Here is an 18226-nt window from a genome sequence, read left to right as displayed (position 1 = left end):
TTTCATGGTTAGAATAGTTTTCTGGCATAGAAGTTGACAGCATTGGTTAAATTTGGACCAGTCACTTATAATGTTTCGGTCTTCCCCGAGTAATGTAATTTGACAACTGTTCTGGCTTTGTGATATGTTTATCCCAAGTTCTTTAGCTAGGCAATGGACATAAGGAGACAAGTGAGGGGGCTGAGGAGAAGAAAAACTGCCTACCTTCGAATCACTGAATTTCAGATAGTTCCAGCTGATCCACATTCATGGGAAAGTGGTGGAGCTCTTGTTGTTTAAACAGACGAACAAACCAGCAAATGAAATGCATTCACATAAAATGGGGGTGGGGGGGGCTTATGCTGCAGGAAGAATTTTCCTGATACCCCCCATCTGTCAAACCAAGGCAAAATTCAATGAATTTTCCTGAAATGCTTTTTTTATGTGTCTAGATCCAGCCATAGTCAAACCTGGAGCTAGTCCTGGAGCAGCAGGTAAGATTTGAGAGAGGAGAAAGGAAAAAGGTGTTTTGTTTTTTCATTTTGCATTTCAAAATGAATTTCTGCAGTTATGTTTTACATATGCTGTATCTGCTTTTCTCTAATACCTTGTAGATTTACATGCTGCGTTTATTACATAATAAAAACAAGTGTGTTCTGTAACAGAATGTTGTAGTGTACTATCATTTCTTAATAGGACTCAAGTCAGCTATTCCATCCCAGCAGATTGTTCTACCACTCTCACTCTACTTTTTGTTATCCTTCCCCAACTGGCAACCAGCATTGACCATGCCCAGTCCTTGCTGGGCTGGCTGTTTTTGTATGTGTGATCCTTAAGGTTTTTTTTTTTTAAAGTCTTTTTTCATGGCTGAAAAACTCAGTGTTCCCCCCAACCTTGCTGAGAAACACAAGGTCCCAGCTAAGACAGACTGGCTATCTAAAATGATAGAATACTTTCATATTGCCAAATTAACAGGGAGGATAAGAGGAGATATGGTACAAAAAATGAATAAGGAGTGGGCTATCTTTAAGGAATACATCAAAAGCTATGTGGAAAAAGTAGAACTTTTGACAAATGTTGAGTGAATCTAATGATTAGAGAGAAAGGAGAGTAAAGTTAAGACAAGAAAATATTAAAGAAATAATGAAATGTGTTTAAGCCAATTGGAAAAATAAAGTAGCACAACAAGAAAGGCTGGAAGTCATGTCACTTTGTGGGTGTTCGTGTGCGGTGGGTGTGTAGGTGTGTTGGTATGTATAGTTTAGGTAGGTATAATATAGAGTAATGTAAAAAGGTAAAGGTAAAGGCACCCCTGCCCGTACGGGCCAGTCTTGACAGACTCTGGGGTTGTGCGCCCATCTCACTTAAGAGGCCAGGGGCCAGCGCTGTCCGGAGACACTTCCGGGTCACGTGGCCAGCGTGACATCGCTGCTCTGGCGAGCCAGAGCCACACACGGAAACGCCGTTTACCTTCCCGCTGGTAAGCGGTCCCTATTTATCTACTTGCACCCGGAGGTGCTTTCGAACTGCTAGGTTGGCAGGCGCTGGGACCGAGCAGCGGGAGCGCACCCCGCCGCAGGGATTCGAACCGCCAACCTTTCGATCGGCAAGTCCTAGGCGCTGAGGCTTTAACCCGTAGGTATGCTTTATGTTATGAAAAGAAGGTATTGTGTTGTGTATATGTCCTGTGTAAATGTAAATGTATGTGTTCTATATGTTAATAAAATATTTTAATAATAATAAAAAAGAGAAACAAAAGGTCCCACCTGAATTGGCAATTAGAAGGGAGCTCTCTTTAGGTGTTCCAAGCAAAGACATGAAGAAGGCACTGAGGTCGTGCTTGCAAGCCCTGCCTCAAACAGCCCTTTCCCCATAGGAGACTTTTGTGTACCGAGAACACAGGTTTTAAGGGTGGGTTCTGCATTCAGCTCAGCACAGCTAGAAACATCCACATGATCTAGAATATTATCAGGGATTTCAATGTGCGGAGGCTTTTAAGAGGGCTTTTCTTAGAACCCCCCCCCCCTTCAGACCTCCATGGAAATGTTGGGGGCAGGGACACAGGAATGGGCACACCTGTACATTTCAGCTGCTCTCAGTTCCTAATTTTCCCCAAGTCTTACATTCAGTTTTCCACATCTCTTTGCACAACTGCCTTTTAAAAAAAATGCTCATGAAAATTCACCAGCATTTGAGTACATCTTTCAACATCATTTTTGTATGCCATTTTGCCTAGTATATAATTCTCACGAAGCAATCTTGCCTTTTTTATTGTTAATTTCACGAATATGCTTTTTGAATGCACACTTTACCCTAGCATATGCATTTTAGTACATATTCATTGGCTGGAGAACTGCACTGCAAAAGTGACTTTTTTGTGCAAAATTTGACAGTGAATTTTGCAAAGTGAAAATTTTCACAGTGAATTTTGCAAAGTGAAAATTTTCACAGTGAATTTTGCAATGTGCAAATTTTGCAAAGTGAAAATTTCGAAAGATATCCGGTGTTTTGGTTCTTGTGTTGCTTGGGAAAATGCAAGATTAGGTAGGTTTGACTTTAAATGCAAACTGAATCAAATTTATCCCTATGAAGGGATCCTTTATAGACTCCTCCACACCCGAAACACATATTGTTTGAAAGCCCAAATAGGGTTGATGTGATTCTTGTTTGTCTTTCTGATATATATATATTTCTTAGGAATCAGTCTCAGGTATTTCCTATGTGCCAAGCCTTGTGTTCTCTTGTTGGAAACATACATGAGAGGGAGAAAGTGGGTTTTCTTGTGACCACTTCCAATTTCCACATGATTTATTTCTATCCATCTACATCCATTCTCCCTGCTCCAAGCCTGTCAAGTGTAATTTCTGCATTGCATTCTGAGAGTGGAGGGGAAAAAAAAGTATTACAGAGTTCCAAGCTATTGATATTTTTAAAGGACCTTGGAATTTGTAGGAGATATTGATGTTACTTATCTGATTTGTAGATATTACAAACATTCTTATGGAAATCACGGTGTGCTATGTTGATTTCACTTCGATCAAATGCTCTTCATATGAAACATTAATTCAATAAACCAATGCTTTTATTGCTTTAACTTGTGGCATAATAATAGCTTCAAAAAGAATAATTACTGCACAATATTTCAGCAGCACAGGCAGTAGTCAGAAAGTGACGCACAGGTAAAGAAGGAGCAAAACTGAATCTACGCTGTCAAACAGTTGAAGTGTGCTGCGTTCTTTTCATAACTGAAACAAGAATAAACTTTGTAATATGGAACACCATTCCCTTTTGTGAGACACATGTGGAACTCAGCAGTTCCAATTAACAGTCCATGGATGGCTACTAACACTGATGGCTACGTTATACCTCCATCGTCAGAAGCAGTATGCTTCTAAAGAACTGTTGCTGGAAACCACCTGAAGCGAAAGTGCTGCTGTGCTGAGGTCCTGTTTGTAGGCCATTTAGCTGTTGGCTGCCAGCACCAACTACCCAGTTTGGTGTGTGGAATTCCATGGGCTGCTTTTTTTTGTAGCATGCCGACACCTGCTGCCTGAGGCCACTGCCTCGCTTTGCCCAATGGGAGGACCAATGCCGCAGCAGCTGCATGGAAAACAGCCGTGTGGAGCTGTTGGTTTATACGAACAATACTTCTTTGTGAATACCTCCCAACTGTAATGCAGAGGTGTGCCGAGGCCACTGGTGAGTGGGAATAATATGTGCAGCTAAACATTTAGCTGCTTGGGTGTTGTACTGAGATATTCAGCAGACTAAGTTGTTCACACAGGTATCTGCAAGGCACATTCCCCATTGCATCTCTGAAGATAGCTGAGCAGCGACGGGTAAAATGGTCCTAGCTGGTAGATAAGAGTCAGGTGCCATCCCAAATGTAGTGGCATTAATCCTTGCTTGGGCGAGCAGTGTAATATGGGCAAGCTATCCCTGTATCAGCGATAAAAGTCTTCGTCCTCTCAGAGAGCTAATTAACAGTGCCTCACCTTTATCCCTCCCATATCTCTAGGAAAGGAAGGTGGGAGGGGAATTGGACACAACAAACAGGCCGTTGAGCAGAGGGAATTCATTTCTGATTTGCAGACTGTGGCTCACATGGCTCTTTCTGTTTTGAGCTCTGCTGCTGATATATCTCTGTCAAGCTGTGATTCATTGCGGACTCAGTTTCAGTTGAGTCCTTTTATCAGCAAAGGGCCGTTTGGCTGGCTCCAGTTTCCCCCATTAAATTTCCCTTCTAACTTCTGCCAAAGTTAGAAGAATGTTAGGGACTGGGGCGGATGGGGGAAGAGAAGAAACTGCAAATGTGCTTGCTTGGAAGAATTTAGTTCAATACTGCAGCTCTTTAGGAAATGAAATAGTTGGTCCAAGGAACCTCCAGAAAATGGCAGATTAGAGAGCCAGTTCATATGTTACAAAGTGAGAAGGCAGGAACAAGTGTTGGTGCTGACCTTTAAAGCCGTAAACAGCCTCGGCCATGTATACCTGAAGAAGCATCTCCACCCCTATTGTTCAGTCTGGACACAGAAGTCCAGTTCTGAGGGCCTTCTGGTGGCTCATTCACTGTGAGAAGTGAAGTTACAGGGAACCAGGCAGAGGGCCTTCTTGGTAGTGGTGCCCACCCTGTGGAATGCCCTCCCATCAGATGTCAAGGATATAAACTTTTAGAAGACATTTGAAGGCAGCCCTGTATCAGGAAGTTTTTAATGCTTGATGTTTTTAAAATGTGTTGGAAGCCACCCAGAGTGGCTGGAGCAACCCAGTCAAATGAGTGGAGTATAAATAATAAAATTATTATTATTACTATTAAGTAGGCTGAAGGAACCACTGCTTTTCTGTCATTTCTCAATAAATACCCTTACCTACTTGCCTGGTGGGGTTTTTTTTTTTTTTTTGGATAGAATATTCACCATGGAAGTTTGCAATGTAGTTATCCCTGGCTAGCCTCATGTTGATAATGTCATTGTTATTTCACTGTAACTGTCAGTGCATTTCCTGGTTGATGATGTGTGTGTGTGGTTACAGGCAGAGCTAATTAGTCCAAGTGAAGCCTAACAGGAGTTTAATGGGAAGAGTGTGAATCTTAAAAGGCAGCTGCTCCACAGTGCTGAGAGGAGCCAGCAGAGAGGACAATTGAGATCAGCAAGTGAAAAAGAAAGATCCCTGACAGTTTTAAAGGGTTGCCATTATATCTTGCGATTTCTCTACTCAGTGGTGGAGCTTCATCCTGGGGGCATGGCGCACTGCTTAGGGGCATGGCATGCCACCTGTGGCGGCGTGGCATCCAGCATGGGCTGGGAGGGCAGCCGCAATGGCACCCCACCGGGATCGCGCCGCCAGGGGCGGTGAGCTCCCCCTGCACTCCTCTTCCTCCACCACTGTCTGTACTCTTTGGCTATGATTGCTACTGGACTTTGTAAGCAAAACACTTGCTTATATTTCTGTCTGTGAAAGGGCCAAGCAGGATCTTTACGGAAAAAACAGACTCCCAAGACTGGAGAAATATCCCCCATACAGAGTGTGTGTGTGTGTGTGTGTGTGTGTGTGTGTTTGTGTCTACATGTATATGTGTGTATATATACATACATTACATAATGATTGCAGGTATAAAACATGTGATTCTCACACATGTTTATAGGTCAGCATTTTGCAGGAGAGATTCAAACACATGCTGGATACTTAGGTTTGTGCAATTGCAGTGGATTAATACACTCTGATGCTCTGGTGCAACAAATTCACTTTAAAATCAACAGTGGCATTTTGCTGTTAGGAAAGTGATGGGGAAACGTGCTGGGAAGTGTGGGATGAAAGAGTAATTGACAGGAAAGAAGGTAAACATGGTGCAAGAAAATCAGGGTGCATGTACATTGTCATATAACCTTCCTGCCAACGAATAATAAGGAATGCCCAAGAAAGACCGGTTCTAGTTTAACCTCTGCATAACTATTATGCAAGCAAATCAGGATGAATGACCCATAAGCAGGTTGTTGGGAAGAGCCCATAGTTCAACATGATACCAAGTGTTACTTCTGCTCATTTGAATTCAGCCTCAGAGTGAAAAGTACACCAGGGTCCAGCTGGTTCTTCAATGCCTGTCACTCTCTTCCCATCCAAATGCTGCAGAGATCCAATACTGCTTGAAGAAAGGCAGCAGACAAGATCACAGTCCAAAAGCTCTGGTTGCCAACTCTCTTTTTCCCTCACATTAAACTTTACATGAGGCAGAACCAGGAAGCCCAGGGCCTTCCAGCATCCATTCTTTTTGGCTCTCCCCCTTGAGTATGTTCTATGAAGCTGCCACTCCAAATGTGGAGAGAATTCTGCCGCTGAGGAAAACAAAAGCCTACAAATTAAAAATACACTCAGAAAAAAAGCAAAGACAGATGTTCAGTGCAGAAATCGGCGACAGTGGACCCATCCGGGCATGAATTACAACCTCACTTGGCAACGTGACGAAAGGAATGAGGCATCAGTCAAAACCAGAGGCGCCATTTCCCCTGGAATCAAGTGTGCTGACATGACTGTAGAGCTGGAGTCAACACCAGGGAAGCTGACATCTTGGCAATCATGTGCTCCCAGTGAATAAAGCCTGTATCTGTGGGCTAATGGCTGCAAATTGCTCATAGATTTTTATAAAAGCTTGGAGAGTGGAATTGCGAAAATAATAGTCATTTCGATAAGCGATGGGGCCGAACAAAGGCATCTGAATGTGGATATGTTGCCATCAGGAGCAACGTGTGTTCTCTGCTGCAATTAGACATTTCTATGGTGGCAGCACAAAGCCAGCTGTTGGGCTCATTGTGCCGGCTTTAGTTCTGCATCTCAGTTGCTAAGCCCGCTCGTAATTTAAGAACAAAAAAAAACAAAACAAAAAACAAAAAAACCCACCACAAAACATACAGCGAGCTTGCTTGCTTCAAAACAAATGGCCAGGGCATTTTTATTTTGTATGTGGAACACCCAAACACGGAGCAAAATGGACTGATGGGCTAATACACTTGTAATTACCCAATGAGCTGATTGGGAGGCATTAGTAATAAATAGCACAGGACGCTTCATGATGTGCACTGAAGCTGTGCCATGTTAATTCAACCCTGCTATTGGGCTGAATGTGGCAGCTTCCCTGTGGGTGACATTAAACAATGTTAAGTTGTGTGCTGAATTGGGTAATGTCCAGTTCCAACCCCTTCAAAATCACCCTCCAAAACAGCAATGTCCAAACATTTGTTAATGCCCCGCCCAAGTCTATACCATTCAGAAATTTAACACTCAATTCAAGGTGCTCTCCTTGGTATTTAAAACCCTAAATGAATTTGGACCCAAGTATCTGAAAGAGCATGAATATCTCTAAAGATGCTGTATGAGTTAAGACCATCCAGAGAGGAGTTCTGCCATTCTCAGAAGTGTACTTGAATGGTGGACTTTTTCTGTGGTGGCCTCTAAAATGCAGAACTCTCTGTGTAGATACAGTGCAATTATGACACTGTTTCCGCTGTATGCTGAAGACATACCTCTTTCCATTGGCCTTGGAAATCTAAGCTTTCATACTAAAGGAACTGATCTACAGCCCATGACTGTGTGCCAAAACAACAAATCTGTTAGGTTTTATGAACTCCACAAGTTTGGTCATGACATGCCAAAATGGCTTCTCTGGATATTTAAATTTCTCATTTACAGCTTAATGGTTCTGTACATCCCATAAATGGAGATGGTTCTCCCCCTCCCAACAGGGAGAAGAGCAGAGAGAGAAATGAACAATCTCTGCTCTTTCTCTCAGCCTCTTATCTAGGCCCAAAAACACACTTTTCATGAACATTACCTCATGCTTCTGACCCTGAAGTCACCTGCTTCTAGACTGTTTACATTACGCTGTGCAGATAAGGAATGACTACTAGTTTCAGTTTCACATATACCAATGGTATTTCTATGCCACTTTCCATTCAAATGAATCCCAAAGTGGCTTACAAACATGTTGGATTTTGGATCGGATCCTGAAGCATAGATATGGGACTCCGCACATGGCCCCGTGCAGAGAAATCAGTTTCTTAAGAATTATTCAGGTTTCCACCAACTAAGGAACTAGCACATTGGAGGCTGCTGAATGTTTCCCTAGACAGAGGCGTATATACAGCCAAATATGCCAGGTTAAATTGTAGCAGGACAAATTTTGTGTAAGAAGACTGTTCAATTAAAATGGATTTATTGGAGAGAGCTTGAATATACACCATAGCCGCATTAGCTGGTTTGCATATTCCTCCTTGCTGATAGAATCATACAAACATCTGTCTCAGTTTCCCAAACGCTCATCCTACTGAGGTCAAAATAACACCATCCACACAAAATGGGGTGGTATGAAGGGTTTGGGATTTTTTTGTGGGGTGGGGAGCACACAAAAGAAGAACCTGCTGTACCAGGCCAAAGGCCCATCTAGACCATCATCCTGTTCTCAAAGTGGCCAACCAGATGGGAAACACGCAAGCAGGAACCATTGATACCCAAAAGTAGTAAGTTTCTAATGCACTCTGGGGTTGCTTTGAGAAGCTAGAGATATTTTTTAATAAATACATAGAATAAAATACGTGATTTGAATATGATTTTCTGTGCAGATTGTTCTAAAAAAGAGCAAAAATTGCACGTTATTGTGGAAATGGAACAGAGCAGATTCAGACATGACAGCATGAGAAGCCAGCGCGGTCCAGAAATAGACTGACTATCCCTGTTTTGAACCCATGGCAGGTAGGACAGCAACATGTATGTGTTGCAAGAGAAAACCAGTAGATAGGAATGGATTTAGGATTCCTCCTCCTCCCCCTGCTGCTTCTCGGCTGCAAATCATGCGCTCTGGTTGAAGTTTTGCAGGAAAGAAGCTGCAATAAGGGATGTTTTTGTTGTTTACAGATAAACTCAGTAGAAGCAGGGTTAACAGGAGAACAGATCATTATTTCTGAGGAGGCCAGACCACACCTCTGGAGCCAGCTCTCCAGAAGCTGGCCTGCTGGGCCATAGCTGTTTCTCTTAAAGGGGCCATGTGCCCCTTTCAATATCTATTTAGTTGGCATTGCATGTGATGGTTCAGAATTTATCTGGTTAAATTCCCCTGGTGTGTGTCACCTGCTAACGTCAGCTTACAGAAGCTGGGCGGAGACAGAAGCTTTTAGAAGCTAAGAAGGAGGAGTTTTTCCCTGTACTTTCACTTCTCTCTGTGTATCTGAGAGAGAAAGACGTGCCTTTGGACAAAGCCCTGAAAGAAGCCCTGGACTTTAATGCTGTAATGTATGAATAAAGAGCTGTAAATAGACAAACCTGTCTATGTGTGCTTACAAGAAGCAAGACTGCTTTACACGCTGTGCTTCTACTCTGCTAAAAAGCCGTGACTGAAAGGAGAGACAGCAGGAGTTATTGCGCAGCTTGAGAGGAAGCCTGCCGGACCGCTGTAGGTGATTGATGCGGATCGTAAAGCTGTCTGACGTCGCGGCTCTATCGATAAGGCAAGATCGATAGATATCTCCACAGGTTATGGAGTGTCAGAAAACGCTCGTAAAGCAGTCGGTGTGAGCTCCAGGAACGCTTTGAAGTCAGCGTGGGTACCGGAGAGCAAGGATGATTCATTGCCTGCTTCCGTGAGACAGTGAGAGCTTCTGATACACAAAGAGCTGAAGGCTGAGACGCAGCTGAAATTTCGTTTCTCCACGGAAGGGAGAGCCAAGCAGCTGGTACGGAGTAAGTACAGCTTGGGGCCCCTTGGGAGAACGGGAGAAGATGGCTGAAAGCCAGAATATACCGCTGGAAAAGCTCACTCTAAAGAGTTGGGCAACGTGGTCCAGACAAATAAGGGGATGGTTCTTGGTCGAAGGGCTCTGGGAAGCAAGCCAATGGGAGCCAAAATCACCCCTTAGCCGGCCAGCAGCTGGAGCAGGTGAAGCAAGCTGTGGGGCTGTGTGGGCTGAAGATAGCCAGCAGAGAATGCAACTTGAGCTAGAGATGCTCAGAGCATGCGTTGATGCATCACTGAGGCCTCATTTGGAGGGCATAACGACAGCGTGGGCTGCCTGGAATTTGCTGAAGGGCTTGTGTGAGGCGTCAGCGAAAGGCCGAAGCCCAGGAGAGGCTGAAGGATGCCCAGAAAGCCCAATGGGGGCTGGGACAGTGTTGGGGAGCTGTTGCAATGCTTCTACACGTCTGTGTGATGGACTGAGTCCTGGAGAGGCTGGACTGGCAGGCCCTGTTCCCGATGTCTTAGCCTCTAGGAGCGCTAGTGAGCAGATCGGGGGGGCGAAGAGTTCCAAAGGCGAGTTTAAAGAACTTTCCCTTTGTGCTGAAGCAGAGAGGAGCTTCAGGGGGGCCCACGCTGGTGGGAGAAGCCGTTCCAGAAGGAGGAAGGCCAGGCCAGCTGGGAGGAGCCCCGGGCAGTGTTTTTCCACTGGAGTTCAACGTCGGCGTGGCAGTTGCCCCCACCGGAGCAGAGAGCCGATGCAGGATGTTTGCAAGGACTTTTCCCATGGGAATCAGGCAGGTTTCCATGGCAACAGGCCTGGGAAGACAGGCAGGCGTGGAGCTGAGCCAGGTGGTCGTGGTAAACAACAGGAAGAGTCTTATCAGGTTTCTGCGAATATGGCAGTGTTTGAAGACGGCCGAGTGGAAAATTTCCAGCTCAGCCTTGTAATAGACTCTGCAGCTAACCGCAACATGGTTCCAGAGACCCCTGCAGTCGAGAGGTGGAATTGCACAGCAGTTCCGAAGGGACAAACTATTAAGTTCGCGAATGGACAGAAAACTAGAGTTCGCAAATGCACTAATGCCTATCTTTCTGTTTTACAGGAGACGGTGGATTTTTGTATTGTTCCAGAGATTCATCACTGTTTGCTATCTGTGCCTTATTTGTTGAATAAGGGGTTCAAAGTTTGTTTTGAAAATGATGTCTGCACAATCTCCAAAGGGGGGAGGTTACTGGCCAAAGTGCGGAAGGGACAGAATGATCTTTTCATTCTTAAAACGTCTCTTGGAGGTGAGGGGAAGGTTGAGAAAGCACAAGCGTTGCGTGCTACAGTTCCCAACCAACGTGCTACAATTCCCGCTCATAATGTTACATGTGCATGCGTATGGCATCAGAGAACAATTCATGGGTCGGTAGAGGACTTGCAGACTCTGCCCGAGGTTGCCACGGGGTGTAGGATTCAAAATTGTGGAAGTGCCATTAATTGTGACACTTGCAAGCAGGCAAAGGTGAGAGGGTGCAGTTACCCAAAGGTGGAACGTGTGGCCACTAAACCTTTTGAGTTGGTACACATAGATTTGGCCGGTCCTGTCAAGGAACCAAGTCTAGGGGGGGCCAGGTTTCTCCTAACTTTTTTGGATAATTTCTCGCAGAGTTCCTGGGCTCACGGTCTCAAATCCAGGGAGGATGCAGCACAGCTGATCAAGAGCTGGATTGAGGGGGTGGAACAGAGGTTCTCCACCAGGGTTCAAGAGATCATCAGTGACAGAAATGCTGAGTACACTGGTTCTGCGTTGCAGAAGTTCTTGCAGAAGAGAGGGATACGCCACACAGTTAATTCACCCCAGCAAGGGGGGGGGCAGAGCTGAGGAGTGGAGCTCTGGTTAAGGCTGCATAGGTGATGCTGAAAGAAGCCAGGTTGCCTCCTGAGTTTTGGGTGGAGGCTACTAGGGCTGTGTCATTCACCTGGAATCGTGTCTACAACTCACTGGTAGGTGACACACCGTTTTCTTTGTTAAATGGCCGCAAACCCCAGGTTCACTTTCTGCGGACTTTTGGGACTCCTGCGCTTGTCGCTTTGCCTAAGGCTTTGCAAGGGCCAGATGGAGCCAAAGTCCAGAAAATGATCTTCTGTGGGTATGAGCCAGATGCCCGTGCATGGCGTTTTGCTTACCCATCAGGTGATCAGAGTAAGGTGCTGATCAGTAAACACGCTGAGTTCTTAGAGGAGGAGGTAAAGTCAAAGACTCCTGTCAGGCGTGATGTTCTCTCAGATTGTCTCTCTGACCCAGAAGACAGTTCTGATGAGGCAGAGGAAGAAGGAGCTGAGGCTGCTGATGACGACCAGGTCACTGACCAGGGTCAAGAGCATGATGGGGCATCTCCACAAGCTGTTATGAGACTGCCCAAGAGTGCGCCTAGTTCTCCTGTGAGTGTAATGGAGAGGATTCGAAGACGCTTTAAGTCAGAGAGTGAATCCCATGATGCAGAGGATACACCTGCTGATCAAAGTGAGTCAGAGGAAACACCTGAGTTTGTGCCTAGGAGGTCCAGTCGCACAACGAAAGGTATCCCACCAGAGAGGTATCAGGCCACAGGTGCGTGGGTAAGTTTCGCACAGTGCGATTCTGAGAGTTGTGAGGTGGTTCCACAAATGCCAAACAGGTTTGCCAAGGGAGGGCACAAGGCATTGGGGAAGGGATCGATCTCACAAGGTGTTACTGAAGATGTTGCACAGGTATCACGCAGGGACACAAGGGGGGGTGTGATGGTTCAGAATTTATCTGGTTAAATTCCCCTGGTGTGTGTCACCTGCTAACGTCAGCTTACAGAAGCTGGGCGGAGACAGAAGCTTTTAGAAGCTAAGAAGGAGGAGTTTTTCCCTGTACTTTCACTTCTCTCTGTGTATCTGAGAGAGAAAGACGTGCCTTTGGACATGGCTGAAAGAAGCCCTGGACTTTAATGCTGTAATGTATGAATAAAGAGCTGTAAATAGACAAACCTGTCTATGTGTGCTTACAAGAAGCAAGACTGCTTTACACGCTGTGCTTCTACTCTGCTAAAAAGCCGTGACTGAAAGGAGAGACAGCAGGAGTTATTGCGCAGCTTGAGAGGAAGCCTGCCGGACCGCTGTAGGTGATTGATGCGGATCGTAAAGCTGTCTGACGTCGCGGCTCTATCGATAAGGCAAGATCGATAGATATCTCCACATTGCATATATCATGGAGGATTACGCGCTCATCTTAAATAACGGGGCGCAAAATGTAAAGGCATTCATCCTGGTTTTCAATTTTAGCCGGGCATGGTGGGGAATCTCCATTCTGGTAAAGGTCTTAGTGCTAGCATATGAAGCCTTAAATGGTAAAATACTTCATCAGATACCAACCACCTTGGGCTCTACAATTGATAGGGGAGGTCCTGATGGTGGCACCACTTCTGGCTGCTGCCCAGTTGGCATTGCCCATGGCAGGGCCTTCTTGGTGGCAGCTCCCCCTTTGTGGAACCCCTCTCTAGTGAGGTGTGTCCACCTCCCTCATTATTGACTTTCATGAGATTTTTTTAAAAAATCTTGTTTACCCTATGATTGGTGGAACCCTTCCAAATCTAAAATTCTATGATTCTAAGATACTTGGTGATATTTGGTGGCTTGTCATTATTGTTTCTGGCAACTCTGAAATGATTAACTGTGTGGGGGGGGACAGCATGTGACTATATATTTTTTTAGATTTTTAAACATGTTTCTCTCTTCTTGTAACTATTGTTTTACCACTATGATAGCCGCTAACCAGAGCTCCTTTGGAAGGAAGGTTGGAAACACATAGACACAGTCTTTTCCTTACACTCTCCCATCATGGTGAGAATCGGGTTCCATGGCACAGGTAATTAGGTGTGGAAAAATGAAATATATACTGTAGCCGCTTCCTATGCGTGAAGCACACGTCTAGTATTTGCCCTCAGCCTGCTTTTGCTATGAATTTTGAGTGTAGGCTCTCAAGCTCAATCTAGCTGAGGCCACAGATGCATCCTTCAAGACTTCCAATTCTATTTGTCCCCACTTCCAGTGCTAAATAATTCAGCAAGCTGCAATTAGTACCTCCATCTGTAAGTACTGGTAAGACGGTGATTTTTATCAGCCCTGTAATTCTCTGTGCTGTGGACCACAGGAAAGCAGAGCATCTCTGAGAAATTGTGAAGTGATGGTGATAGGGGGTATATTTTTGCCTCTAGGCTAGATGCTTTGAAAATTGCATGTAATGGGAATTCTTAGCAGGTTGCATGGACGAATGTTATGCTCACAGTGTCAGGAGGTTAGAACTGTGCTGTGCGAGGCTAGCTTTTCTGTGCGGAAAAGGAACAATAAAGTTATAGCCATTTCACTTTTGCAGCGCAGATCAGTGGGGTTTCTGGAGAGCTGTCTGTTTCCGAATCTGATTTGGATCCACTGCGGGTTGGAACAAAACTGAATTGTTCTAGAAGGGATTGGGTCAGCGCAAGATTTGTACATTTGCTGGGGGGGAGGGAGTTATTTACACAGCCCAGTAGAAAAACCAGTTTTCATTGTCTGATTTCCAAACTTTTTCCCTTATGAATACAGAACATATATAGTGGGATCATTTCCCCCCAACCTCATAGCAGGGACCACTCATGCTCCTTTGATCATTCATTTTCACAAACGAGAATCTATAGAATGACTGCAGGTGATTTGCTATGGATCGAAACTGACTCAGTTGCAGGCTCCAGGAAGGGGCGGGGGGCGAACACAACACTGGAGCAAATCTGTGAGTATTTCAGAAGCAATCCTGAATGACAGGAAGGCTGGCCTGCATGATTAATAATTAACTGTTGTTATCGTAGAGGGTGGTTTATCATAGAGGATGGATTCAAGAGCAGCCTTTTCCCTTGCCTGCTTCATCTCCACACTCTCTGGCTGTGCAACTCTGTGAGCTGCACCTTCCACAGCTGATAGGTTAGGGGGGTGTGTGTGTCTGCTTCCCATGGTACATCTAATTAGTTTTGAGGCTATGTCCTGGGCACATGATTGCTGGCAGGAGGCGAGGGCCTGAAAGCACCAGACACAATGACAATGGAAGTGTCAGCAGTGAAAGTTGCAACTCTCGAATGCTGTTAGGTAGAGCTGAGTTTCACTGCCGCTTTGGCTCCCTCCAGACTTGGCCTTTGCAAGGGTTGATTCAGTTGTCTTCACTTGGACAAAGAAGATCCCTCCCCTCAGCCTTTTGTCGCCTCCGCTCTGACAAAAGAAGCATCCATCACAGCGTGTCTTATTAAGGACCCATCATCAAGTCCAATAGGACATGCATTCCTGAACGGGGGTTGTCATTGTGCTTACTGACAATACCTGGACACTGGAAATGGCTGGTGATTTATTGTCGGGACAATAGACAAGAATGCCTCTTCATTCCTTCCCTTAAAATATTAATAATAAAGTTGCACAGCCTGCTGTTGCAAGCAGGGAAAATAATCATATTTGGTTCAGATGTCTGGTGCTGCTCACGACAAATCACTGTCTAATCCATAACCTTTCTGCATATATACAAACATCAGTAACTTTTTAAAAATCTGATTTAAAAGTTAAATGTTAGTTTTTAATCTTTCCAGTTCTGGGATAAGTAGCTACAAATTCTTCTATTCCATTTATTCAGTTATAGGTATGGGTCAATCGATCAATGTCGGTTTCTATTGGTTTCTGATTTTGCCAATCTTAGCTTCTATTCACCCCATTTCCACATCAGCTTGCAATTTTTTTTAAAGTCCCCATGAATAATCACCAGCACTTTAGTGCAAATTTCTGCTAATATGCAGAATTCAATTTTGCCCAATATATGCATAGAGTACATTTTTTTGCATGTTATTTTCATGACTATACACATTTTTATGCACTTTTTACACTGGCATATGCATTATAGTACACACAACTTGACTGGAGAACTGCCTTACAAAAGTCAAAGAACTGTGAATTTCCAAAGATGGCTGTATTTCAGTTCATATATAGCTCTAGCAAGTACAAATTAGATAGGTTCCCCTATAAATGCAAAGTGGACCAAGTTTTTCCTCTATCTTTACCAACAGGCTGTGGTGCGTGCTTGGTTGCAGGGCCTGTATGGTGCCCATAGCAGTGCTTGAAGTTTGTTCTCATGTTCCCAAGAAGGCTGGAGGCCCTTGACAGAGGGTGCCCAAGAAATGATCCATATGTGGGGGGTCAGGGAGACAGACAGTGGTCACAAGCCCTACTTTCCTTCTCCACACATTGCTTGTCACCGGCGGGGCAATTCTTCTAACAAAGAGCTTGCGAATGCGCTGTTTATCTTCTTCTGTTTCCTTCGAAACATCTTTGTTCAAAATACAGGCATGCTAAAGGCTACACTGATTAGAGAGAGAATATATGTTCTTTTTCCTTTCTCATCAAATTTACGAGGGATAAATATTTCCTCTCAGTAGATACAAAACCAACCTCAGAGGCTGAACAATATGAGCAGCCTCTGGGCTCATGTGAAATACTGAGGTCACAGAGCTTTATTCCCGGAATAATTACTTTAGCTCTTAAATCTGCCGGTTTCTTAACAGTGGTGCTGGTAAGCTACTGAAAACCCTGTTCTTCCCAACAATGCAAAAGCGGCAGGGCTGGGCTGGGCTTACCATGAGTCAGAGTGAGGAAGCCGCCTCAGGCAGCAAGTCTTGAGGGGTGGAAAGAGTCGAGTGTGAAACAGCACCTGCCCCTAAGCTAACCTGCCATCCTCAGGGCAGTGGAAGAAACTGTTCTATTTCCAGTGCCTCAGTAAGATTCAATGGCCAGTCTGGGCAGCTTTTGTGACTGAAATGATGGGGGTGGGGTGGGGAGGTGCCATTTTGTCTTTCTCCTCAGGCAGTAAATTTCCTCCAGGCCTGCATGCTAGATATGAGAATAGAAGTGTGGAATCTCAAGCCTGGGGCTCAGATGTGACTGTTCAGGCTTCTCTATTTGGTCCTCCGGACTTTTCCCTGGCCACTTCCTCTCAGACCATCACCTTTGTTCACCCAACTCTGAGTCCTTCTCTATTGATTTTACCTAGCTGCATTGTGTCCCTGAACTGTGATAACCTCTCTTGTTTGCCTGGATAAAGGATGGAGAGCAGTGTGTCTGAGCACACAAACTTTGCTATGCCCAGCACTGGCAGGTGGCCCCTGGAAGGCTGCCTATAAAGAAAGGATGTCCCTCAAGCAGAAAGAGCCACTGCGTGTCTTTTATCCCTCTTTTTCTGTGTGTTTCCCTGCTCCCTTTACTAAGAGGCAAGGATGCGGACTGGGAACAGGGCTATGCACAGCACATCGATGTCATATCACAAGTTGGGTTCAAATAGCAGTTACTGGGAAGAAATGGGAAGAGACACAGAATAGTGCCAGTTCCAGGCTTCCTTGGAACATTTTGATCCACTGTAGACTTGCAAATAATGGTGGATTTACGCAGCCCTCATTGGTCAGTTTCCCCTGGAGCTCCCATGGTGCTGTGAACATGGCAAGGTGTGAATTACTTGCCAAGGTGTACATAGTGGGCACAATCTAGCCAAACCTAATTGCTTTAAGGTTAGATAGGATCCGTGATCCATGGCAGTGGTTGTCAGGAGTTCAGCCTACACTCGAGTAGGACCCTGCCAGAGACACATGCTCAACTGGCATGTTCCCTCCCTCCTGGTCAATTGTTCGGGAGCTTCAACAGCTTTCTTCTGCCTGAACATCACAGTGACCGATGCCAACCGACACCGGCACACTTAGGAATCCTCAGAGTCTTTGCAACTTGCGTGACAGACCTCAGCAACTCAGCATTTTGGCTAATCTACTTTATTTACATATAAACACACACGGAGCACTGCGACATGGCTCCCTCTCTCTCTAGCATCAGACAGCAAAGAGAAAAAGAACAAAGGACAATAGTCCCACTTCACGGAACACAGTAACACAAACATCCCGTCTTTGTCACTTCCTGCTCTGTGGAGTCAAAACATATACCGTCATGTGAAAGACAAAAATCCCATGATTGCAATCATAGATCAGGAATTCTGACAGTGGTTGTGGAGAGATAAGAGAGGGAAGGTTGTGGGGATCATGGAGGCAACCCTGGCCTCCCATCCACTCCCACCACCCCTTTGAATACGCCCAGGGTGTATTGCACGTGAGGACTTATCCAGGTATCATGGAGCTTGTAAGAACTCTTATAATGTTTGGGAGCTTCCAGTTATCACAAGAAGCATATAGGAGTTTTAGATCTCATGGGTCACAGGATCTCACAGCCTTGTGTGAGCCTTGTGAGATTTTGGAAGGCTCATATAAAACCTTACCCTAAATAGTTTGGCCACCTGGAAAGGCAGCACAACCCACCCTCTTCATCAAAGTTACCCTACCGGCTCACTTAATTGAGGCTCAGTAAGGATTTTTTTCCCCTAAGCTGCCCAGACTTGTTGAAGATGGGTATCACCTTAGGGATATGTAAGGACTGCTGCAATTAATCATCACAAGTGCCAGCTCTGAAGGCTG

The sequence above is a fragment of the Podarcis melisellensis genome, assembly GCF_964234715.1.
Source record: "Podarcis melisellensis genome assembly, chromosome: 3".
NCBI classification, from domain to species: Eukaryota; Metazoa; Chordata; class Lepidosauria; order Squamata; family Lacertidae; genus Podarcis; species Podarcis melisellensis.
The sequence above is the reverse complement of the archived record's forward strand: the minus strand, read 5'-3'. Positions refer to the sequence as shown.